The sequence below is a fragment of the Symphalangus syndactylus genome, chromosome 10 (assembly GCF_028878055.3).
Source record: "Symphalangus syndactylus isolate Jambi chromosome 10, NHGRI_mSymSyn1-v2.1_pri, whole genome shotgun sequence".
In the NCBI taxonomy this organism is placed as follows: Eukaryota; Metazoa; Chordata; class Mammalia; order Primates; family Hylobatidae; genus Symphalangus; species Symphalangus syndactylus.
In genome coordinates, this window is record NC_072432.2 from 61243874 (window position 1) to 61268479 (window position 24606).

The 24606-nt window shown below is 40.1% G+C and overlaps 1 long non-coding RNA gene across 1 annotated transcript; it reads left to right on the forward strand.

Moving 5' to 3' along the window:
• Positions 1-14531: 14531 nt before the first annotated feature.
• LOC134731525 (uncharacterized) lies at positions 14532-20743 on the forward strand. Its single transcript, XR_010113861.1, has 2 exons — positions 14532-14970; positions 20261-20743. It is a non-coding gene; the product is annotated as an uncharacterized lncRNA (long non-coding RNA).
• The last annotated feature ends 3863 nt before the right edge of the window (positions 20744-24606 follow it).

Below are 24606 nucleotides of genomic sequence, written 5' to 3' on the forward strand. Positions count from 1 at the left end.
TGTTATTCAATTAGCAAACTAAAAATTATCTGCACACTTCCTGAAGGTGTTATGAACAGAGATTCATGTCATTTTAAAATATTAAGTAGGTGACATAAGATGTTTTCTGTAGCACAAGAGGCAGTCTATAAATACCTATCATAAGACTATAATTACAGTCTCTTAAAATGAAGAAAAAGTCATTATATAGTTTTTACCATGATTTAATGAACTAATTCAATGAAGTACAGTAAATATTCTCATTTGAAATAACACTAAAAACACTGCTTTCACTGCTTGCATCTATGAGTGAAAGAAGTCTTTTATTAAAAATTTAACTTGTAAATTAATGTTATATGTGGGGATTCTGACTTAGTAAGATAAAAGTCACAATATCCTAAATGATATTATTCCTCACAAGGAAGACCCTGTATCCACACACATTGACTAGCTCATTTCTTCATTATTTTTGCAGTTGTTTAAAAAAACTATTTATACTCATTTTACAAATATCTAGGTTATATATGCCACATGAATTACCATGAGTTTTGTCCTTGTGCAAATCTAAAAGTATGGTCTCTCTTTTCCCTACTCATTACCCTAAACATCAGGTAATAGTATCTTTTATTCCCATCTTCTTGAAATGATGTAGTTTTTTTTCATAATGGACTATTTCTCATTCCTTTAAAGTCTTGAGTATTTCTGCCATTGTGTATGTGAATTTCTAAGAATGTCCTTTTCCTATCTGGGGATGGAGGGTAAAAAAGGAGGAGGCCAAAGAGAACGGAAGGTGCAGAGAAAGTATGGAAATAATGAACTCTTTCAAAAGAATCAATGTAATAAAAATATCTACTGAAGGAAATATAATGTGTCACATTCATACCAGCGTTCACACTTACTTAGACAGCAGCAGGTGTTTGTTTCAAGATCCTTGCAAACTTTCTCCTGATGGAGATACATATGCCATATGGCTAAAAGAGAGCCTTCAGACAGATTTGCCCCCAAATAATTTTGGGTAAACAGGCCTCATTATCTTTGATAAGGTTACTAAGAAGAGAAAGTGTCTTTTGAAAAGTATGCCAAGAAAACATTTGTATGTATGACTCCAGTCTAAAAATGTCAATATTTTTATCTCTCACTTGAAGAAATGCCTCAAAGTAGCACAACTGCTACCCTCTATCTATATTCGAGGTCTAGTGTTTCTGTACTGAGTACTTTCCTGCGGTGTCTCAAATGTTTTAGATAATGGCCCATTTTGCAAATGCTACGTACTTCCCCCATACACTCCCGCAATTCTCCAACACCAACTGGATGTCCAGCGGTTCCATTCAATTCTGAAACTAACTACCCAGAGGTAGTGCAGACCCCAGAGTGTAAAGGACTCAATCTCACAAGACTATCCCCACTTCAGATGCCAGATGCAGTCCCAGGGGTTACCCACACATCTTCCCAACTGGCTTGGCTACAAATTCAGGGATTCTCACAATTTCCCTCCAGGTTTGATAATTTGTTAGAATGATTCACAGAACTCAGGAAAGTGCTATACCTACAAGTACCATTTTATTATAAAAGATACGGCTTAGAAACAATCAAATGGAAGAGATGCATAGGGCAAGGTCTGTGGGAGAGGAGGCGGCAGCTTTCGTCCCATGGAGTGGGGGCATGCCATGTCCCCAACCCCTGCTTATATTGTCTGTTTACAAACCAGGAAGTTCTTTGAACCTCCTTAGAGTTTTCTTCAAGATTTCATTATGTAGGCACGATTGAGTAAACCACTGACCATTGTTTAAACCATTGATTGATTAAGCCATTGTGATTGGTCTCAGTCTCCAGTCCCTCTCCCCTCCATATACGGACTGAAAGCTCCAACCTTCTAATTATGTGCAAGGTCTTCCTGACATAACCAGCCCCTCCCTTGAAACTATCTAAAAGTCTATCTTGAGTCACCTCCTTAGCGTAAATTCAGGTATGGTTAAAAGGAGCTTATTATGATAAGAAACTCTTATCATTCTGGAAATTCCAAAGGTTTTAGGAGGAACCAGAGACAAAGATCAAGTATACAGTCATATGTCACTTGTTCTCAAGGTGATACTCTGGCAGTATAGTAGTATTATGGTCACACATTGCTTAACAACAGGGATAATTCTGAGAAATGCATTGTTAGACGATTTTGTCATCATGTGAACATCACAGAGTATAGTGTACTTATGCAAAGCTAGATGGTATGTATGGCCTACTAAACACTTAAGCCATATGGTATAGCCTGTTGCTCCTAGGCTACAAACCTGTATGGCATGTGACTGTACTGAATATTGTAAGTGACTGTAACACAATGGCAAATATTTGTGTATCTAAACATATCTAGGCATAGGAAAGGTACAATAAAACACCGTATCAAAGATGAATGGCACATCTATATAGGGCACTTACCATAAATGGAGCTTGCAGGACTGGAAGTTGCTCTGAGTGAGTCAGTGAGTGACTGGTGAGTGAATGTGAAGGCCCAGGATATTACTGTATACTGTATACTATGGTAGACTTTATAAATGCTATACACTTAGGCTACACTAAATTTATTTTTAAATTTTTTATTTCTTCAATAATATATTAACCTTGCTTACTGTAACTTTTTTGCTTTATAAACTTTTACATTTTTAAAAACTTTTTGACTTGTAATAATACTTACCTTAAAATACAAATTATACATCGGTACAAAAATCATTTTCTTTATATCCTTATTCTATAAGTTTTTCTATTAAATTTTTTTAACTTTGTAAAGGTTTCTGTTAAAAACTAAGACACAAACATACACATTAGCCTAGGCCTACACATGGTGTCAGGATAAGCAATATCTCTGTCTTCTACCTCCACATCTCATCCCACTGGAAGGTCTTTGGTGGCAATAATATGCATGGAGCTGTTACCTCCTATGATAACCATGCCTTCTTCTGGAATATCTCTTGAAGGACCTGCCAGAGGCTGTTTATAGTAAACATTTTTACATATAAGTAGAAGAAATACACTCTAAAATAATGCTAAAAAGTATAGTATAATAAATACATAGAACAGTAACATGATCAAGTATTATTACCAATAACAAGCATATGTGCTATACATAATTGTATGTGCTAGACTTTTATACAACTGGCAGCACAGGTTTTTTTTTTTTCCACCAGTATCACCACAAACACATGAGTAACGAGTTGTGCTACAACATTACAACAGCTACAACATCACTAGGCCATAGCAAAACCCCACTAAGGGGCTGGGCACAGTGGCTCACGCTTGTAATCCCAGTACTTTCAGAGGCCGGGCGGGGGTGGATCACTTGAGGTCAGGAGTTCGAGACCAGCCTGGCCAACATGGTGAAACCCTGTCTCTACTAAAAATACAAAAATTAGCCGGGCATGGTGGTGCATGCCTGTAATCCCAGCTACTTGTGAGGATGAGGCAGGAGAATTGCTTGAACCCAGAAGGTGGAGATTGCAGAGAGCTAAGATCATGCCACTGCACTCTAGCCTGGGTGACAGTCTAAAAACAAACAAACAAACAAACACACCCCACTAAGGCTTGTTATATTAGCTGGGTATAGTGGGGGAATCCATTATGATTAGCAATATCTTTACAATTGTTTTTTTGCCTTATTTCTTGTATAATTTCTATATGTTTGCTTTGATAATGTACATAACATTATAATAGAAGTACATGCATGTAATTTAAAGTTCAGGCATGCTTTTTTTTTTTTTTTTCTGAGACAAGGTCTCACTCTGTCACCCTGGCTGGAGTGCCGCAGTATGATCACAGCTCACTACAGCCTCAAACTCCTGGGCTCAAGTGATCCTCCCATCTCTGCCTCTTAAGTAGCTGGGCCCACAGGTGTGAGACAACACATGTGGCTAATTTTTAAATGTTAATTTTTTGTAGAGATGAGGTCTCCCTATGTTGCCCAGGCTGGTCTCAAACTCCTGGGCTTAAGGAATTTTCCTGTCTCAGCCTCCCAAAGTGCTGGAATTACAGGCATGAGATGTCATGCCTGGCCCATACCTGATTTTATTGGGCTTTGCTTTATTGCACTTCACAGATACTGCCTATTCCACAAATTGAAGGTTTGTGGCAGGCAATCATGCATCAAACAAGGCTATTGGTGCTATTTTTCCAATAGCTTGTGCTCTTTTGTGTCTCTGTGTCACATTTTGGTAATTCTCACAATTTCTCAAACTTTTTCATTATTATTATATCTGTAATGGTGATCCGTTATCAGTGATCTTTGGGGTTTTTTTTGTTTTGTTTTTTTGTTTTTGAGACAGAGTCTTACTCTGTTGCCCAGGCTGGAGTGCAATGGCACGATCTCGGCCCACAGCAACTTCTGCCTCCTGGGTTCAAGCGATTCTTGTGCCTCACCCTTGTGAGGAGCTGGGATTACAGGCGCTCGCCACCATGCCTGGCTAATTTTTGTATTTTTAGTAGAGATGAGGTTTCACCATGTTGGCCAGGCTGGTCTCAAACTCCTGACCTCAGGTGATCCACCGCCTTGGCCTTGCAAAGTGCTGGGATTACAGGCATGACCCATTGTGCCCAGCCCAGTGATCTTTGATGTTACTATTGTAATTGTCTTAGGGTACCACAAACCACACCAATATATGATGGTGAAATTGACAAATGTTGTGTGTGTTCTGACTGTTCCACTAACCAGCTGTTCTCCATCTCTCTTTCTCTTCTCAGACCTCCCTATTCCCTGAGATACAACAATATTAAAATCAGGCCAAGTAATAACCCTACAATGGCCTCTAAGTGTTCAAGAGAAAGGAAGAGTCTCATGTCTCACTTTAAATCAAAAGCTAGAAATGATTAAGCTTAGTGGGAAAGGCACGTAGAAAGCTAAGGTACAGTGGATCTGCCTGTAACCTCAGCACTTTGGGAGGCTGAGGTGGCAGGATTGCTTGAAGCCAGGAGTTCAAAACCCAGCCTGAGCCACAAAGTGAGACTTTGTCTCTGTAAAAAAATAAAACATTAGCTGGGGGTGGTGGCACACGCCTATAGTCCCAGCTATTCAGGAGGCTAAGGTGGGAGGATCGCTTGAGCCCAGGAGTTTGAGGCTGTAGTGAATTATCTATGATAGTGTACTCCAGCTTGAGTGACAGAGTGAAATTCTGTCTGTATAAAGCAAGAAATAAAGGGGGGGAAAGGAGACAGAGAGAGAGAGAGAGCAAGCAAGCCAAGCTGACAGCTGGGCCTCTTATGTCAAATATCCAAGTTGTGAATGCCAACGAAAAGTTATTGAAGAAAATTCAAAGTGCTACTCCAGTGAACACACAAATGATAAGAAAGAAAAACAATCTTACTGCTGACAGGGAGAAGGTTTTATTGGTCTGGATAGAAGATAAAAGCAGCCATAACATTTCCTTAAGTCAAAGCCTAATCCAGAACACGGCCCTAACTCTCTTCAATTCTGTGAAGGCTGAGAGAGATGAGGAAGCTGCAGAAGAAAAGTTTGAAGCTAACAGAGGTTGGTTCATGAGGCTGAAGGAAAGAAGTTGTCTTCATAACATGAAAATGTAAGGTGAAGCAGCAAGTGCTGATACAGATGCTGTAGCAGGTTATCCAGAAGATCTACTTCAGATAATTGAAGGTGGCTACACTAGAAAACTAATTTTTCAATGTAGATGAAACAGCCTTCTGTTGGAAGAAGATGCCATCTAGGACTTTCATAGCTAGAGAGGAGTCAATGCCTGGCTTCAGAGCTTCAAAGAACAAGCTGACTCTTGTTAGGGGCTAATGTAGCTGGTGATTTGAAGTTGAAGCCAATGTTCATTTAGCATTCCAAAAATCCTGGGGCCCTTAAGAAGTGTGCTAAATCTACTCTGCCTGTCCTCTATAAATGTAAGAACAAAGCCTAGATGACAGCACATCCGTTTACAGCATGCCTTTACTGAATATTTTGAGTACCCTGTTGAGACTTAGCACTTAGAAAAAAAGATCCCTTTCAAAATATTACTGTTAACTGGCAGTGCACCTCGTCAACCAAGAGCTCTAATGGAGATGTACAAGGAGCTTAATGTTGTTTTCATGCCTATTAACACAACATCCATTCCACAGCCCATGGATCAAGGAGTAATTCTGACTTTAAGGTTTTGCTATTTAAGAAATATATTTCATGGCCGGAGCAGTGGTTCACATTCCAGCACTTTGGGAGGACATGGTGGGCAGATAACTTGAGCTCAGGAGTTCAAGACCAGCCTGGGCAACATGGCAAAACCTCATCTCTACAAAAAATACAAGAATTAGCCAGGCATGGTGACATGCACCTGTAGTCCCAGCTACTTAGGAGCTTGAGGTGGAATGATGGCTTGAGCCCAGGAGTCAGAAGTTGCAGTGAGCTAAGATCACACCACTGTACTCCAGCCTAGGCAATAGAGCCAGACATGGAAGAAAGGAAGGAAGGAAGGAAGGAAGGAAGGAAGGAAGGAAGGAAGGAAGGAAGGGAGGGAGGGAGGAAGCAGGCAGGAAGGCTATAGCTGCCATAGATAGTAATTCCTCTGATGGATCTGGGCAGAGTAAACTGAAAACCTTTGGAAAGAATTCATCATTCTAGATGCCATTAAGAACATTTGTGATTCATAGGAGGAAATCAAAATATCAGCATGACCAGAAGTTTGGAAGAAGTTGATTCCAACCCTCATGGATAACTTTGAGAAGTTGAAGACTTTAGTGAAGGAAGTAACTGCATGTGTGATGAAATAGCAAGAGAACCAGAAGTAGAGCCTGAAGATGTGACTGAATTGTTGCAATCTCATGATAAAACTTGACCAGATAAGGAGTTTTTTTCTTATAGATGAGCAAAGAAAGTAGTTTCTTGACATGGAATCTACTCCTGATGAAGATGCTGTGAACATTGGTGAAATGACAACAAAGGATCTAGAATATTACATGAACTTAGTTGATAAGCAGTGGTAGACTTTGAGAGGATCAACTCCAATTTTGAAAGACATTCTACTCTGGGTAAAACGCTCCTAAACAGCATCACATGCTACAGAGAAATCTTTTGTGAAAGGAAGAGGCAATCAATGTGGCAAACCTCATTGTTGTCTTATTTTAAGAAATTGCCACAGCCAACTCAGCCTTCAGCGACCACCACCTTGATCAGTCAGTAGCCTTCAACACTGAGGAAAGAACCTCCACCAGCAAAAAGATCTTGACTCGGGAGGCCGAGGCGGGCGGATCACGAGGTCAGGAGATCGAGACCACGGTGAAACCCCGTCTCTACTAAAAATACAAAAAATTAGCCGGGCGTGGTGGCGGGCGCCTGTAGTCCCAGCTACTCGGAGAGGCTGAGGCAGGAGAATGGCGTTAACCAGGGAGGCGGAGCTTGCGGTGAGCGGAGAGCGCGCCACTGCAGTCCGGCGTGGGTGAAAGAGCGAGACTCCGTCTCAAAAAAGAAAAAAAAGATCTTGACTCTCTGAAAGCTCATATGATTGTTAGTATCTTTGTAGCAATCACTTTTTAGTTAAGGTATGTAAATTTTTTTTTAGACATAATGCTATCGCACACTTAATAGACTACAGTATACTGTAAACATAACATTTATAAGTACTGGAAAACCAAAAAATTTGTGTGACTTGCTTGATTGCAGTGTCCTGGAACTGAACGTGCAATATCTCTGAGATATGCCTGTAAATAAATTGCCCTCAACTACTTGGCACTCCTTAAGCCTGTTACACTTTTTCCGTAACTTTGTCCCTTTTTTTTGTTTGTTTTTTGAGATGGAGACTCACTCCGTCACCTAGGCTGGAGTACATTGGCATGATCTTGGCTCACTGCAACCTCCGCCTCCCGGGTTCCGCATTCTCCCTGCCTCAGCCTCCCAAGTAGCTAGGATTACAGGCATCGCCACCATGCCCAGCTAATTTTTGTATTTTCAGTAGAGATGGGGTTTTGCTATGTTGGCCAGGCTGGTCCCGAACTCCTGACCTCAGGTGATCCGTCTGCCTCAGCGTCCCGAAGTGCTGGGATTACAGTGGTGAGCCACCACACCTGGCCAGATTTGTGTTTTGTTGCTGTTTGTCTCTCAGTCTGGTTTCTTTTCTCCATTTGGCAGAATCATAATGATAGTTCAAGCCTTCCCCAATATTCAGAGACACCAATAATCACTCTCCTCACTCTTCCTTTAGAACATACCTCTATAATGGCACATCTGCCCTTGGGTTATACTTGTCTTGTTAATGTCTTCTCTAGTAGATTACAAGTTTCTGGAGTGCAAGGATCACTTTTAGTCATCATTTTATCCCTGATGCCATGCAGTCACAAGTAGTGGGTATACAATCAGTGTTCATTGAATTTAATCATCTCAGAACATTTAATGCCCTAAGCTTCAAACTGGTATTGTGGTGGTTAATACTGAATGTCAACTTGATTGGATTGAAAGATACAAAGTATTAATCCTGGGTATGTCTGTGAGGGTGTTGCCAAGGGAGATTCATGTTTGAGTCAGTGGGCTGGGGAAGACAGATCCATCCTTAATCTGGTGGGCATCATCTAATCACCTTCCAGCGAATATAAAGAAGGCAGAAAAATGTGAAAAGCTGAGATGAGCCTTGCCTCCCAGCCTATATCTTTCTTCCATGCTGGATGCTTCCTGCCCTCGAACATCCAACTCTCAAGTTCATCAGTTTTGAGACTCAGACTGGCTCTCCTTTCTCCTTAAGCTTGCAGATGACCTATTGTGGGACCTTGTGATTGTGTAAGTTTATACTTAATAAACTCCCCTTTATATATATATATGTGTGTGTGTGTGTGTGTGTTTGTGTGTGTGTGTCCTATTAGTTCTGTCCTTCTAGAGAACCCTAATATAGTTATGATATATATCTCATATATAAATAGAAACAGAGGGCTATGGCTTTAACACAAGATTCTTCATTTTACATACAGTATTTTATAAATATGATTCTCAAAGTAAAGTCCATAGGCCCTCCTGACAGACTGTACATTAATTTCAACAAATGCACATCTTTATTCAAATATGTGAGTGATGTGTGATTCCACAGACCTTCCTTTTTACATGTAGCTAATGGGTGTTTATTAGTAAGTTCTTGAAATTTGATCTCTATATACTACAATTGGCACATATTTAAGGATTAGAATTCTAATTTTGCACTCTACTAAAAAGTCTGGCAGCCAGAAAAATGCTTGGCCAATGCACACATACAGATAGTTGGTTTTTCTCCAAATTTCAAAAGGCCACTTTCTTATCATGTATCATCATCATCATCATCATCATCATCATCATCATCATCGTCACTGTTATACTGAGGTCGTTTAGGCTCTGATTTCAGTTCTTCTTGCTTATTAATTGTAAATTACAGTCACTTTAGTTTTATCATTATCAGTTTGTTCTGGGTTTTGTTAATTTGTTGCTATCTGGGCAGCATAGTTACAGAAAGGGGCTCTGGAGGCAGAGTGTCTCCCATGTACCATCTAGGTGAACTCAGGCTAGTTATTTAATTTTTCTGAGCCTCAGTGTTTTCATCTCAAAATGAGGTGAGGGTACGGGTACTTATCTTATTGGTTTGATGGGAAATCATCGAGTTAATGCATATAAAGTGCTTTCATGGGACAGTACTTGGCATATAGTAAGGGCTTAATAAATGTTATTTGTTGCAATACATATTTGCATCAAGAGTACTGTGACCTGTAAACAGGCAGACCTGTATGCACTGTGGTTTATAGGGGGGCCACAGGGAAAGTATGAATAGTAAATGAGAATACAAGTAAGACAGTTGAGAAGATGCCTGGCACATAGTATATGGTTAGATTTGTTAGGATTTGGTTCAGCTAAGAGTGACAGAAGACAAATTATGCCTTACTAAAATAGAAGTTTGTTTCACACTAACCATGGACAGCCCGAAGTTGGGATGACTGCAATCATCATATATCCAGATTCCTCCCATCTTGTTTCACTATTTCTCAAAGTGGAGTTTTTATTCATAATCTAGATGACTATTCCAGCACCAGCCATCATATCTGCATTCCAGCTAGTGGTTGGGGGGTGGGGGGAAGAAAGGCGAAAAGAAGGGCACAACCTCTCTCTCCAGGGATCCTTGTGAAAAGTTGCACAGAACACTTCTGCTTACATTCCATTGGCCAGAACTTAATCACACTGCCACATCTGGCTGCAAAGGGAGACTAGGAAATCAAATCTTTATTTTGGATAGACATGTTGCCAACTGAAAAATGGGGAGTTTATTATTACAGAACTGAGTTTATCAACTGGAGCACTATTGACCTTTGGGCAGGACAAATCTCTATTGAATGGGAACTGTCTTGCGTATTTCAGGACATTTATACCTCCAGGTCCAAGACACTATCTACATGCCAGTAGCACCCTCCCAGTCATTGTATCACATTTACAATTGCTCCTACCCATTTACAGTTATCCTTAAGGGGTGGTGCTATCCTTAACTTTTAGGCTTCTGTGGCAGACATCTATTCTTGTCTGCCCAGTATATCACTTTTCCAGGGAAACTCCTACCCACACCCATGTGTTAGATGGCCATCTTCTTAGGTGACCCTTCTCTAGCTACAGAGATGAGAAAACAGGTCTGCATTGGACCCAGGCCAGGCGAAGTAAAATCCTTTCCCAGGTTTTAAAAAATTGAGCCTAGAGGAGAGTTTTGGTTCCTTCATAAGTGGAAATATAAGATCTGTTGCTCTTGAATCCACTACTGGTGGGAATGTAAGATGGTGCTATGAATATGGAAAACAGTATGGCAATTCTGCAAAAGGTTAAATATAGAGATACCAAATGACACAGCAACTCTACTCCTAGGTGTATAACCAAGAGAAATGAAAACATATGTTCACACAAAAACTTCTACATGAATGCTCCTAGTAGCATTATTCATTATAGCCAAAAAGTGAAACAGCCCGTCAGTCTATTGATAAATGAATGGATAAACAAAATATGGTATATCTACACAATGGAATATTATTTGACAATAAAAAGAAATGAACTACCGATCCATGCTACAACATAGTTGAAACTTGAAGAAAACATGGAGGAAGCCAATCACAAATTACCATATAGTTTATGATTCCTATTTATATATAATGTGCAGAATGGGCAAATCCATAATAAAGGAAAGTAGATCACTGGTGGCTGGGGGTAGGGAGGAATGGTAAATGACTGCTGCAAGTTGAGTATCCCTATATAAAATGCTTGGATCAGAAGTGTTTCAGATTTCAAAATTATTTTTGAATATTGAAATATTTGCATATACATAATGCAGTATCTTGAGGATGGGACCCAAGTCTAAACATAAATTTCATTTATGTTTCTTAAACACATAGCCTGAAGGTAATTTTATATAATATTTTAAATAATTTTGTGCATGCAACAAAGTTTTGACTGCAACTTGTCACATGAGGTCGGATATGGAATTTTCCACTTGTAGTATGAGGTCTGTGCTCAAAAGCTTTGGATTTTGGAGGATTTTAGATTTCAGATTTTTTGGATAAGGAATGCTCAACTTCTAATGGGTGGAAGGTCTGGTTCTCTCCCAATAACCTGTAGCTACGTCTATCCCAACCTGGCATTATTTAGTCTTAAAAAAGTCTCTTCTCCTTACTTAAAATTAAATAAGATATATATATAGAGAGAGAGACAAAGAGAGATTGATGGGCTGTTTCACTTTTTTTATATATATATTCATTATATTGAATATAATATTGAACATGAATATTATATGGCTGTAAATATACAAAATATGAGTATATAGTACATACATTTAATTTAATTTAGTACATACATTTAATGTAATATATACATTTAATTTAATATATAATTAAATGTATGTATATATTTAAAATATCCCAACCTGGCATTATTTAGTCTTAAAAAAGTCTCATCTTCTTACTTAAGATTAAATAAGATATATATATAGAGAGAGAGAGAAAGAGAGATTGATGGGCTGTTTCACTTTTTTTATATATATATTCATTATATTGAATATAATATTGAACATGAATATTATATGGCTATAAATATATAAAATATGAATATATAGTACATACATTTAATTTAATATAGTACATACATTTAATTTAATATATAATTAAATGTATGCATACATTTAAAATATATAACATATATGTATATATGTGTTAATATATATTAAACATGTGCAAGTCACAGTCAAATCTGTTGCATGCACAAAATTATTAAAAATATTATATAAAATTACTTTCGGGCTATGTGTATAGGAAACATAAATGAAATTTGTCTATATGTATATCAGCAGTCATTGCTGCATAACAATGATTCAGTCAGCAACAGACTGCATATATGATGGTGGTCCCATAAACTTATAATGGAGCAGAAAAATTTCTATCACACATATACTTACTGTTGTGTTACTATTTTCTGTCTTACTAGTGTAGTAACATGATATAAAGGCTTGCAACCTAGGAGCAATAAGCTATACCACATATCCTAGGTGTGTAGTAAGCTATACCTTCTAGGTTTGTGTAAATATACTCTATGATGTTTGCAAAAAAACAAAATCTCCTGACACATTTCTGAGAAGATAACCCTGTTAAGGAACACATGACTGTAAAGCTTAAGGAGGAGCTCATCATTAAAGAGGGATCATGTAAACTTCTATTATAAATGTTATTTTCCATAATTTAAAGTTTGCAGATCAATTATTTTCAGATATGGCTAGGCAGTAATTCTTTTAAGTTTAATGTTGCTGGAGGCACATACAAGGTTTATGTGCCAATCCCTTGGGCTTGCAGTATTGTTTGCTTGGGCTTGGAGTTCAGCATTATCTTTCATCTATGGTTTCTTTGTAAGAAATGATTTCAATATATATTGTAACTTTATTGCTATTTGTATGCCTGTTGAGTGGATTTACAGATTATATTATCTACTTTTAACTAAATTAATCTTCACCAAGAAGGCAAATGATTCATGAATAGGGAGAAAAACTAGATTGTAGCTTGCTATGGTTTGAATGTTTGTATCCCCCCAAAATTAACATTCTGTAAGCTAATCACCAATGGGATGGAATTAGGAGGTCATGGGGGCAGAGCCCTCATGAATGGGATGTATGCACTCAGAGAACCCAGAGAACTGCTTTGCCCCTTCTACCATGTAAAGACATAGCTAGAAGACACCATCTATGAACCAGAAAATGGGTCCTCACCAGTCACTGAATCTGCTGGCATTTTAATCTTGGACTTGGAGCTGTAAGAATTACATTTCCATTGCTTTGAAGCTGCCCAGTTTATGATATTTTGTTATAGCAGCCCAGATGAATTAAGACATAGCTACATCTTGAAGATCTTGATTCTGTAAGCAATGAATAACCATTGCAAAGTTGTTTTGGGGTTTGTTTGCTTGTTGTTTTAACAAGAGAGTAATATAATCTGATCTGGCTTTTAGGGTTATAAGATGAGCCGTACGATAGAGGATGGACTGGAGTTGGAAAAGACTAAAGCAGCAAGTTTGATAAGGAGGCTACGGCAATAGTCCAGGTGAAAGACTCAAGAGCCCAAAATGCGGCAGTGGCCAAGGGCATGGATCTGAGATAAAGTTCAGAAGATAGAGTTGGCAGGGCAGGTGAGGTGAGTGCTTGGGATAAATTCACATGGTCTAGTGAGCTCTGTAATATAGGAAGAATGACTTTGGTAGAATGGAAAGATAATGAGGGCTAGTCTGGACGTGCTGATTTAGGGCCAAGAAAGACCCAGTAAGAAGCAAGAAATATGAGGCTAAAGCATGGTAGAAAGGCCCAGGTAGAACTACATGTAATTAAAACAATATTTGATGTGATTTCTGCTAAGGAGGGGATATATTTGAAAGAGGGGTCCCTTCTATCATTTCTTGGCTTTAAAACTCTGTTGGCCTCCTGTGATCTCAGAGATGAAATCCAAATGTCTTTATTTGATACTCAAAACTCTCCCCAGTCTATTATCAACCTATCTCTTATTCAGTCATTTATTCAACCCATCCGCCTTTCTAGAGAGCCTGGATGTACCACAGTGAGTGTTAGGGGTACAGAAATAAGTAAGTGGTTGGTTTCTGCCCTGGAGGAGGTCTAGTAGGGGACAGAGACAACACAGCAGACTATAAGGATTCAGTAAAATAAGGATGGTAATGAGGTTACCCATAGGTTTGTAGCAAGAATTAATGAGTTCATACACATAAAGCCCTTAAAACAGTGCTGAATATGCAACAGCTATTATTATTATAGGAGGAACATGTGCTGAGACTGGGGGTATGGGTCAAGGATGACTCCCTTGATTTCATGACAGCTGAGCTGAATCTTGAGGGAAATTTAATTTAGCCAGACTCAAGGGAGAAGGGGAGGGGTTGGAGAAGGACATCCCTGAACTTCTTTCAGTTTTCTTGTATAGTGAGTTGAGTGATGGACAAAAGATGTGTCCATGTCTAAATCACTAGAACTGTGAATGCTATCTTATTTGTGAAAAGGTAAAGGTTTGCAGATATAATTAAATTAAGGATCTTATTTTTAGTTTATCTTTAATCCAGGAGAAGAGAAGAAGGCCATATGAAGATGGAGCAAGAGATTGGAGTGATGTGGCCACAAGCCAAGGAAGCTGAGGAATGAAGACAGCTATCAGAAGCTGGAAGAGGAAAAGGATTCTCTCTTGGGGCCTCCAGAGGGAGAACAGCCATGCCAACACTTCCATTTCCAATGTCTGGACTCTAGAACTGTGAGAAAATAAATTCCCATTATTTTAAGGAACACAGTTTGTGATACTGCATTACAGCAGCTCCAGGAAACAGATACATTTTGTTATTCCAAGTCCTCTTCACAACAAAGTCTTTGCTAGTGGTGAACCAAACACAGTGCCACCATCATGAGCCCCTGTTCTGGATGAGGGGGCAACACAGTTCAGCCACTGGTCATCTCTACTTAATGTCTAATGGGCATCTCAAAGCTAACTTTCTCCCAGTGGAAATGCCTGGAGGTACGTGGAGATGGAAAGCTGACCTAGCCAAGGAGTTCAGCAAAGATCCCTGGGAGGTGGTGACTTCTGGACATCTGCACAGAATAATGAGGCTGGGCTAAGGCAGTGACTGAGGGAGGCACTCTTTTTTGGTTTTGCTTTTCTTTTCTTTTGTGTAGGAAGGAAAGAATAGCCAGGAGAGATAGGGGAGAAAGAGGATAAAGATAGACAGGAAAGAGGTAACACAAGAAGTCAGGACCTGCGCTTGAGGGGCAGAAGTCAAGTCGGACTAAGGTGAGAAGGCAGAACAGGGTTCGGGGTCTTTGAAGTGAAACAAGTACAGAGCTGGAACTAAGTGATGCTGACTCCAGACTAAAACCCTCTGGGTTTGAATCCTGCCTCTGCCACTTACTTATTCATTACAAAATAGCGGGAAATTACATTATCTGGATCTTGGTCTCCTCAACTATAAAATAAAAATAATAATAGCTCCTATCTCATAGGATGCTATTAGGAGTACTAAGTATATTAACACCTGTAAAGCACTTGGCTCAATGCCTGGCATTGCATATGCAATAAATGTCATTATTAGTATTAACATTATTAGAAGAAGCAGCAAATTTAAAATCAGAATGTGAGCGCTGGAAAGGACTTCAGAATCAACTAATCCAATTCCCCCATTGTACAAATGAACAGACTGAGGCCCAGAGAGGTTTGAAATTGGCCAAATTTAAGGAGATAGGAACAGAGCCGAGATGAGACAAATTGCTTGAAAGTCTGTGCTTTTTCTAGGTGAACTACACATATATATTTGGGAATCATAAGAATATAAGCAGCGATTGAATCTGAGGAAATAGAGTTACTCAGGAAGAACACAAGAATTAGTACAGAATGCTGAAAGAAGAATGGAAATAGATTTGAAGTCGCCTTGATTCAATTATCCCAATGTAATGGTATTAGGAAGTGGTGCCTTTTTGAGGTAATGGGGTCATGAGGGTGGAGTCCTCATGAGTGGGATTAGGGGCCTTATAAGAGGCTGAAGAGACCAGAGTTTTCCCTTCCACCAACTGAAGACTCATGTAGAAGGTACTATTTATGAGCCAGAGGGTAGGTCCTCAGCAGACACCAAATCTGCTGCAACCTTGATCTTGGACTTCCCAGTCTCCAGAAATGTGAGAAACAATTTCTATTGTTTAAAAGCCACCCAGTTTATGGTATTTTGTTATAGCAGCCTGAATGGGCTAAGACACCACTCAACTTTGAAACTTGGTTTTCCCACATGTAAAATCAGGATACACATAGAAAACCTGCTGATGCCTTTAAAAAATTTTAAACCCATATGTTCTAAAGTTGGCAACAGAGGAAGACTTTCCACAAGAGGGAGGAAAGTCCTTTACTCCAGACCTTAAAATTAACCTTATTCTTGGGGTGTAAGGTTACTCACACTAATGTCTGCTGGAGCCACAATCAGCAAACTGGCTTTAGGGGGACAAAGCATGGATTTTACAGTTTCTCTCATTGCCATAGTATGAGAGAACATAGTATGGTTGAGACAGCTTATAATATTTATGCAAGATACTACTAAAGATGGACCCCTCATGTTGGAGCTGGACATAGGACTTTTTTCTTCTCTTTCTAGATTTCCTCCATAGATACATTCATCTAATGCCGTAGCTTTAAAATACCACCTCAAGGCCAAAGACTCAAATTTATACCTCTAGCTCTGACCTACTCCTGAGCTCCAGACTTATATGTCCAATTGCTTGCTCTAGATTATTACTTAGATATCTAATGGTCATTCAAATATAACATTTCCAAAGTGGGATGCTTGACTTCCTGCTCCCAAACCAGTTCTTCCTGCAATATTCTCAATCTTGGTAAACTTATATCCAATTGATATAGTTTGGATATCTGTCCCTGCCCAAATCTCAGGTTGAATGGTAATCCCCAGTGCTGGAGGTGGGGCCTGGTGGGAGGTGATTGGATCACGGGGTGGATCTCTCATGGCTTGATGCTGTCTTCGTGATAGTGAGTAAGTTCTCGTGAGATCTGGTCATTTAAAGGTTGTGAGGACCCCCCTCACTCTCCCTCTCTCTTGCTCCTGCTTTCGCCACGTGAGGTGCCTGCTCCCCTTTAGCCTTCCACCATGATAGGAAGCTTCCTGGGGCCTCCCTAGAAGCCAAGCAGATGCCAGCACCATGCTTCCTGTAAAGCCTACAGAACTGTGAGCCAATTAAACTTCGTTTTCTTATAAATTATCCAGTTTCAGGTATTTCTTTATAGCAGTGTAAGAACAGCCTAAGAAATCAATCCGTCAGCAAACTCTCTTAGTTCTACCTCTGGAACATTTTGTGAATCTCAATCTTTCTCCACATCTGATGCCTTAATATTCTAAGCCACTGCCATCTCTTACCTCCCCTTCTGTGGTGGTTTCTCAGGGGGATTTTCTGTTCCTACTTTAATATCCCCTACAATCTACTCTCCACACAGCAGCCAGATGGTCTGTTTACTACACAAATTATGTATCACTCTCTTGGTTATAAACTTCTAATGACTTCCCATCACACTTAGATTGAAACTCCAACCCCATTAGGCCCTGCAAGACCCAGATCCTGCTTACTGTCTGACCTCACCCCAAACTTCCCTTGCTCATCATGCTCCAGATTCGAGGCTGGATTGCTTTCTGTTCCTCAAACACACCAAGCTCCTTTCTTTTCCTATCTATCTATCTATCTATCTATCTATCTATCTATCTATCTATCTATCTATCTATCTATCACCTACCTACCTATCTAATCTATCTATCTATCTACCTACCTATCTAATCTATCTATCTTTATCACAAGAATCAGAGGTGAAACCATGCTCATTTCTGATGTAACCTCAGCAGTTCCTTCTGTCTGGTAGGCTCATTCCATCCTGCTCCCTCCTCCCCATCTTCACATGGCTGCATTCTTCTTATTGTTGTGGTCTCTGCTTATTGTTATGTTCTAACGAAGGCCTTCCCTGCCCGTCCTTGCTAGAATAGCTCTCTAGTCAGCCTCTATCATATCAGCTGGCTTTTGCATCTGAGCACTTATTGCTACTGATATTTCCTTGCTTATTTTCTGTCTATTGTCTGTTTCTTTCTCACTAGAATGTAAACTTTCTGAGAGCAGTGATTTTATCTGTTTGGTTTACCACTGTGTTCCCAGCCTCAGAAAAGTGCATATACCTGGTGGGCCCTCAATTAATATTTGATGAATAAATAAATAAAGGTTCAACTAAGAGAAGGGAAGTAAATGCAGGAAGCACCATATCATTAGATTGTCTGGCACATAAATTAGAATCCCCAACTTCAGCTTGTAGTTCAGCATGAAAATGCATTTCCCTTGCTATGTCAGAATGTGTAGACTTGTGGAAATCCAAACCTGAACAAAGGACAGTGAGGACAGAGGGTTGGCAAGCCCCCTGGTTTTCTCTCCTGCATTTCTACATTCTACCTTTGCTATGGTTTCACCTGGTGTGTTAGTTCATTTTGCTTTGTTATAAAGGAATATCTGAGACTGGGTAATTTATAAAGAAAAGAGGTTTATTAGGCTCATGGTTCTGCAGGCTGTACAACACACATGGTGCCAGCATCTGCTCGGCTTCTGGTGAGGCCTCAGGAGCCTTTACTCATGGCAGAAGGTAAAGGGAGCCAGTGTGTCACATGGTGAGAAAGGAAGCAAGAAAGAGGGAAGGTGACACCAGGCTCTTTTTAACAATCGGTTCTGGTGTGAACCAACAGAGCAAGAACTTTCTCATTACCATGAGAAAGGCACAAAGCCATTCATTAGGAATCTACCCCTATGACTCACACACCTCCCAGAGGCCCCACCTCCAACACTGGGGATCAAATTTCAACATTAGACTTAGAGGGGACAAACATCCAAACTATATCACCTGGGGATCTACCCACTAACCTGGATGATTAATATTGGGCAGTTCCACCTTCCTGAGTGGTGATATCACTCCACATCCACAGTAGAGGTTTGGACGGAAGGCAAAGAATAAGCTCATCAGAACATCCTACAAGAAATACAGACTTATTAATAGCAAGGATAGCTGCTTTCTGCAAGATAATTGAGTTAGTTTGTTCAGGCTGCTTTAACATTATACCATAGACTTGGTGGCTTAAACAATAAACATTCATCCCTCATAGTTCTGGAGGCTAAGAAGTACAAGATCGAGATGTTGGCAGATTTGGTGTCTAGGGAAGGCCCACTTCTTGGCTCATAGACAGCTGTCTTCTCATTGTGCCTTCACATGGCAGAAAGGGATGGGGGAACTCTGTGGGTTCTCTTTTATAAGGGTACAAATCCTATTCATAAGGGCTCCACCTTCATAAGCTAATTACTTCCCAAAGGCGCCATCCCCTGATACCATCACATTGGGGGTTAGGATGTACAACATGTGAATTTAGAGGTTCACAAACATTTCATCCATAACAGTAATGATCTCTGTTCTCTACACTTCCCATACTTGTTCTGAAGATCTGATAAAGAACTGTGGTCTGGAGCATGACCCACATGTGTAAATCACTACATTATTACACTATTTGCTCCTCATCACTATGTGTTGATGAGAAGCAGAGCAAATACTCCTGGCAGAATGCCATCAGTGTTCCTCATGCCACAGTACTAAGGACTTAGACAATTTTTTTGTCCTCTCCATCCTAGATAACTCAGTATCCCTGTATAAGACTCATTCAATACCTGGTCCCAACATTCTACAGTATCGTCATCTTCAATATGCCTCTCCCCTCCACTATGCTTCATTCATGTGGTCACACTCTGAACCTTGTCATCACTCCCAAACTATTCCACTTTGGAAACCTCAAGCCTCAAGACCTGGGAATAATTGATGTTCTGCTCACAATATCCTAACCCTCTAGTTCTCGTATTCACTTACTCCCATTGTGCCTGCTTTTCAACCCCACCAAGACTTCTTCAAACCTTTTCTCCCTATCTCTTAGGCCCCTTCTGAGCTGACTTCCTTCATTATTCATCCATACCACTTCCTTCTTCCAAAATCTTAATTTTCATGCCCCCACCTGCCAACCCTCAACCCTGGAACAGTCTAGCGCCTGCCTTTCCTGTTTCTAAACACCCAGGTTACTGTGCCCTCATGGAGAAAATAACACAGTGGTTTGATCTGGTGACACCATAAACTTTCAAAATAAGTTGGTTCCTTTGGCCAAATAGCAATCCTATATGCCTCTCCCAATTGCCCTAACTGATACATGAACTTTATTCATGCTTTTTTCTCTCTCCTACGTATTCATACTCAGTGAATGGCATCCTTTTCTATACCATGAGGAAAATGGAGATCTTCATGCATAAAACCTCTCAGCTTTCTGCTCCCCATGTGCAAATAAAGTGAATGTATATCTATAGCCATGGCCAAGATGAACTGCTGTTAACCAGAATCTATTCCTCCCTTCCTCCTGGACACACAGCTCCGCTACATTCCTCAACCTCCCTTGCAACTGCAAGGGGTGTATCATGTGATGAAATTTTTTGCCACTGGAATTTGAGCATTAGTATTGTCTACCACTTCCATGCCTGGTCTATAAAAATGTTTCACGTGCACATCACCGTGATCTTTCCCCTTCTGGCAAGCTGTTTGATGATATGAAAACCATGTGTTAAAGATGGCAGAGCTGCCATCAGCTTTGTTCCTTAAATAACTGCATGGGAAGTAGCTGCCTGCCTGTCTTTAAAAACTGCCCTAAAAATGATGTAAGTGAGAAATAAACTTTATTTTTGAGTCATTACGAGTTAAGGTTTATTTTTATAGCAGGTTAGCCTATGCTAATGAATACAATAGCCATTTTTCCCCTCTCAATTCTTAATGGGGAAAATGGTTCTCTGCTGTCCTGTCCCAGGGAATCCCTGTACCTGAACTCTGGACTCCAACCCCACCCCAAGCCCTGTTTCATCAATTATTTACTCTCTCCTCTAGGTCTCAACTTATCCTCTCCTGGCTCTTTTCCCTCAGCACACAGACATGCTCATATCTCTTCTAACAACTATACAAAACAAATCTTACATTACATGATCTCATATTCTCCTTGTCTAGAATTCGTTTCTCCTTCCTTTCATGCTCAAGGCTTTTTTCATCCCACTCTCTACCCCACTCACTCTATGGCCTAGTCTCTGTCCCTACCACTGTTGTGAAACTGCTCCAGATTGGGCCCCAGTGACCTAACAGGCTATGGTCATATTTCATGTCTTATCTAACTTGGCATCTTGGCATAGAAAGCTGTTCCTCCTCCTTCCTTGGTGCTCCTCTTCCCCTCCACCTGCTCCTTCTAAGTCTCCCTGACAGGTTTCTTTTCCTCTGTCTTTGGTAAATGTGGATTCACCCTCTACCCTCATTTCTTCCCACTGCCTATATATCTCTTTCTAAACAATTTTGTTATTACCTGTGGTTTAAATGACCATTATTTACAGATGCTAATGCCACACATCCTTGAGCCTCGAACCTATATTACCAACTGCCTCCTAGATATTTCTATTTTTATGGCCCATAGGCACCTCAAACTTAATATGTCCAAACTGAATTGATCATCTTTCCCATTTCCAACAATGACTGCTTTTATATTTTCTACTGAGGCGGATGGTAACAATTGTCCATTGGTAACAGTCATCCACTAACCCTCCACTATCCACTCATACCACTACACTCTTCCACAAGCTTAATTTGTATGCCCCGACCTGCCAACCCTCAACCTGGAACAGTTCAGTGCCTGCCTTCCCTGTTTCTAACCCCCCAGGGTATACTGTTCCCTAATGGAGAAAAACACACAGTGGTTGGTCGGGTGGCACTATATCCAGGCACTCAAGCTAGACACACGGGAGCAAGCCAACCTGGTCTCTCATCCCCAGACTATTCTGGCTCCAAATCCTATTACATGTATCTACTGAACACTTCTCCAATACATCTGTTTGTCTCCATTTCTTGGCCACTGCTGAGCTCAGACCTTTTTCATCACTTTCTTAGATCACCTCAGTAACTTTTGGACTATTCTTCCTGTGGGCAGCCTCACCTTCCTCCTCCAGCCTAAAGATTTGATATTGTCTCTTTCTTTGTTGATATTCATTTATGGGATTTTTTTTCTTTAGTGTCTTTTTCAAACTAAAAAGTAATATATTCTCATTGTAAAATAGTTTATAAGACTATTTAAAAAAATTAAAGTCACCCCATATCCAGTCCTTAAATTTTACCCCCCAAAACATATACACATAGTTTTTTTCTAAAAATAGGATCTTATTACACATGCCATATTTCTCTATGCCGTATCCTATTTTAGGAGGAACTTTGTTTCATATTTTAACATCTCTAAAATCACAATGTGTCATACAATCAATGGTTCTTAGGTTTGGTTACATACAACATTGTTCTACAATGTGCTCTTTTGACTTATTAATATTGGTCATGATTCCAAACCAACACTTACTTCCAGGAGATCTTTCTAAAGTACAAATCTGGTCAGGTTGCTACCCTTGGGAAAATTCTTCCAAGCCGCCCCTGCCCCCAAAGCCCTTCATCTTCTGATTCCCATCTACTTTTTCCCTTTCCAACACATCCACACACATCGTCTTCCTTAAAGCCAAACAGGCCAAGCAGATGTATTGGCAGTTCATTCCCCAAATAGCGATGCTAAGCCAGATCTTTCCCTTTGCACCAATGGTTTTTCTGCCTTAAAGCCTATTCTCACCTTTTTACTCAAAGTTAGCTCTTTTCTTTTCTTTTTCTTTCTTTCTTTTTCTTTTTCTTTTTTTTTTTTTTTTTTTTTTGAGACGGAGTCTCGCTCTGTCGCCCAGGCTGGAGTGCAGTGGCGAGATCTCGGCTCACTGCAAGCTCCGCCTCCCGGGTTCACGCCATTCTCCTGCCTCAGCCTCTCGAGTAGCTGGGACTATAGGCGCCCACCACCACGCCCGACTAATTTTTTGTATTTTTAGTAGAGATGGGGTTTCACCGGGTTAGCCAGAATGGTCTCGATCTCCTGACCTCGTGATCCGCCCACCTCGGCCTCCCAAAGTGCTGGGATTACAGCCGTGAGCCACCGCGCCCAGCCCCAAAGTTAGCTCTTACTGGAAAATTGTCCTGATCCCCCAAGCTGAGCCTGAGTTCTTCCTTTATACACCTCCCCTCAACTTCTCCACTGCGTGGTGCATGTCTCTGTTAAATCACTTAGCACTCAGGTTCATGCCATTTCTCTTGTTGCTCCTTACTAAATAGAAATAGTGAGTTCTCAAGTACACTTTCTTCTTTATACCCATTTCCAACAGTGTCAGGGTAATGTAGGAGCTTCATAAATATTTTTGGAAATAATGAACTGTATATGCAGGAGGCAGGAAAATGCTCCCTGAGATAACGTAAAGAGCTGTCTGATTAACCACCCCTTTATCCCGGGACAAGAGAGAGAAAGAGGAGAAGGTCTGGACACCAAAGTACCTGGGAATCTGAAATCTAAAGCAATCAGATTTTTTTTTCTTCTTTTTGGCTCCAGTCCTATTAATTCCACCCTCAACTAAAAATCTGATTTCCACAACCAGATGCTTTATACTCTCCTCTCACCTGGCCTTCCACTTTCTTTCACTCTAGTCTTTTTATTTCCTTTGAGTCAGAACCTCAGTCCATATTATGGCTCTCTTTTGCAGTTAGCCCCTTATTTTGTAACCAGATGTTTTAAAAAGTAGCAAAGAGGGATTCTTTCCACTTGCCATTCTAAAATATCCACTTGAGTCTTCCATTTGGTCTTCCTCCTGCCTTAGGTATGGACTCACCTTACTCAGTCCCAGCAAGACTCTATACCAACCAATAAATTCAAAAGAAAACTGAAATGTAATACAAAACCTTAATTTTAAAAACTATCCTAAAGGCTTGATGTTATGTAGAGACATCAGTGAAAACCACTATACCTCTCTCAACCCAGTATTGGGTTTGGATCCTAGAAAATGCCAAAAATAGACAAAAATGTTTCCAGTTCTTTTTTTCTGACCTAGATAAGGTAAAGCCAAAGATTCATTCCTGGAAAAGTACTAGGGTATTTTTGGGGATTTAAAATCAAGCTCAGTTAATGTGGTCTACAGGGCAGTCACTAAGATTGGTCCACGCTAAAACATGTCTTCGTCAACAGTTGTAGGGCCGACACACATACTTTCAATACTCTCTCTTGGCGAGAAGTATAGGAACTATGAATAATCAGAAATAGAAGAGCAAAAGGAAAAGCGAAAAGATGAGAAGAGTCTATGAACAAAGAGAGGCAAATTACAGGGAAGGAGAAAATCGAGGTTTTTGAATGGGAAATACAGGGGACATGAGAAGATCTGAGAAATGGAAATATTTCCTGTCAGTAGAGGCTGAAGGTAAACAAGGTAACAGAAAGAAATGGGAAGGCCAAGTTAAAGAAAAGAATGAGAGAAGGCTTGGAACTAAAACAGGTAAAGAGATAATGACAGTGAAAACTATCTCAGGCATGTTAACAGGACTGATAAGGAATAGTGAGGGACATCCAGGATCTCACATCAAAGACAAAAGGGTCAACATGTGGAGAGAGAAAAAGGAAGAGGGATCCCAGCTGTTGGGGGAAAAGGTGCTGTTAAAGACAGCTCTAGTCTGCATTTT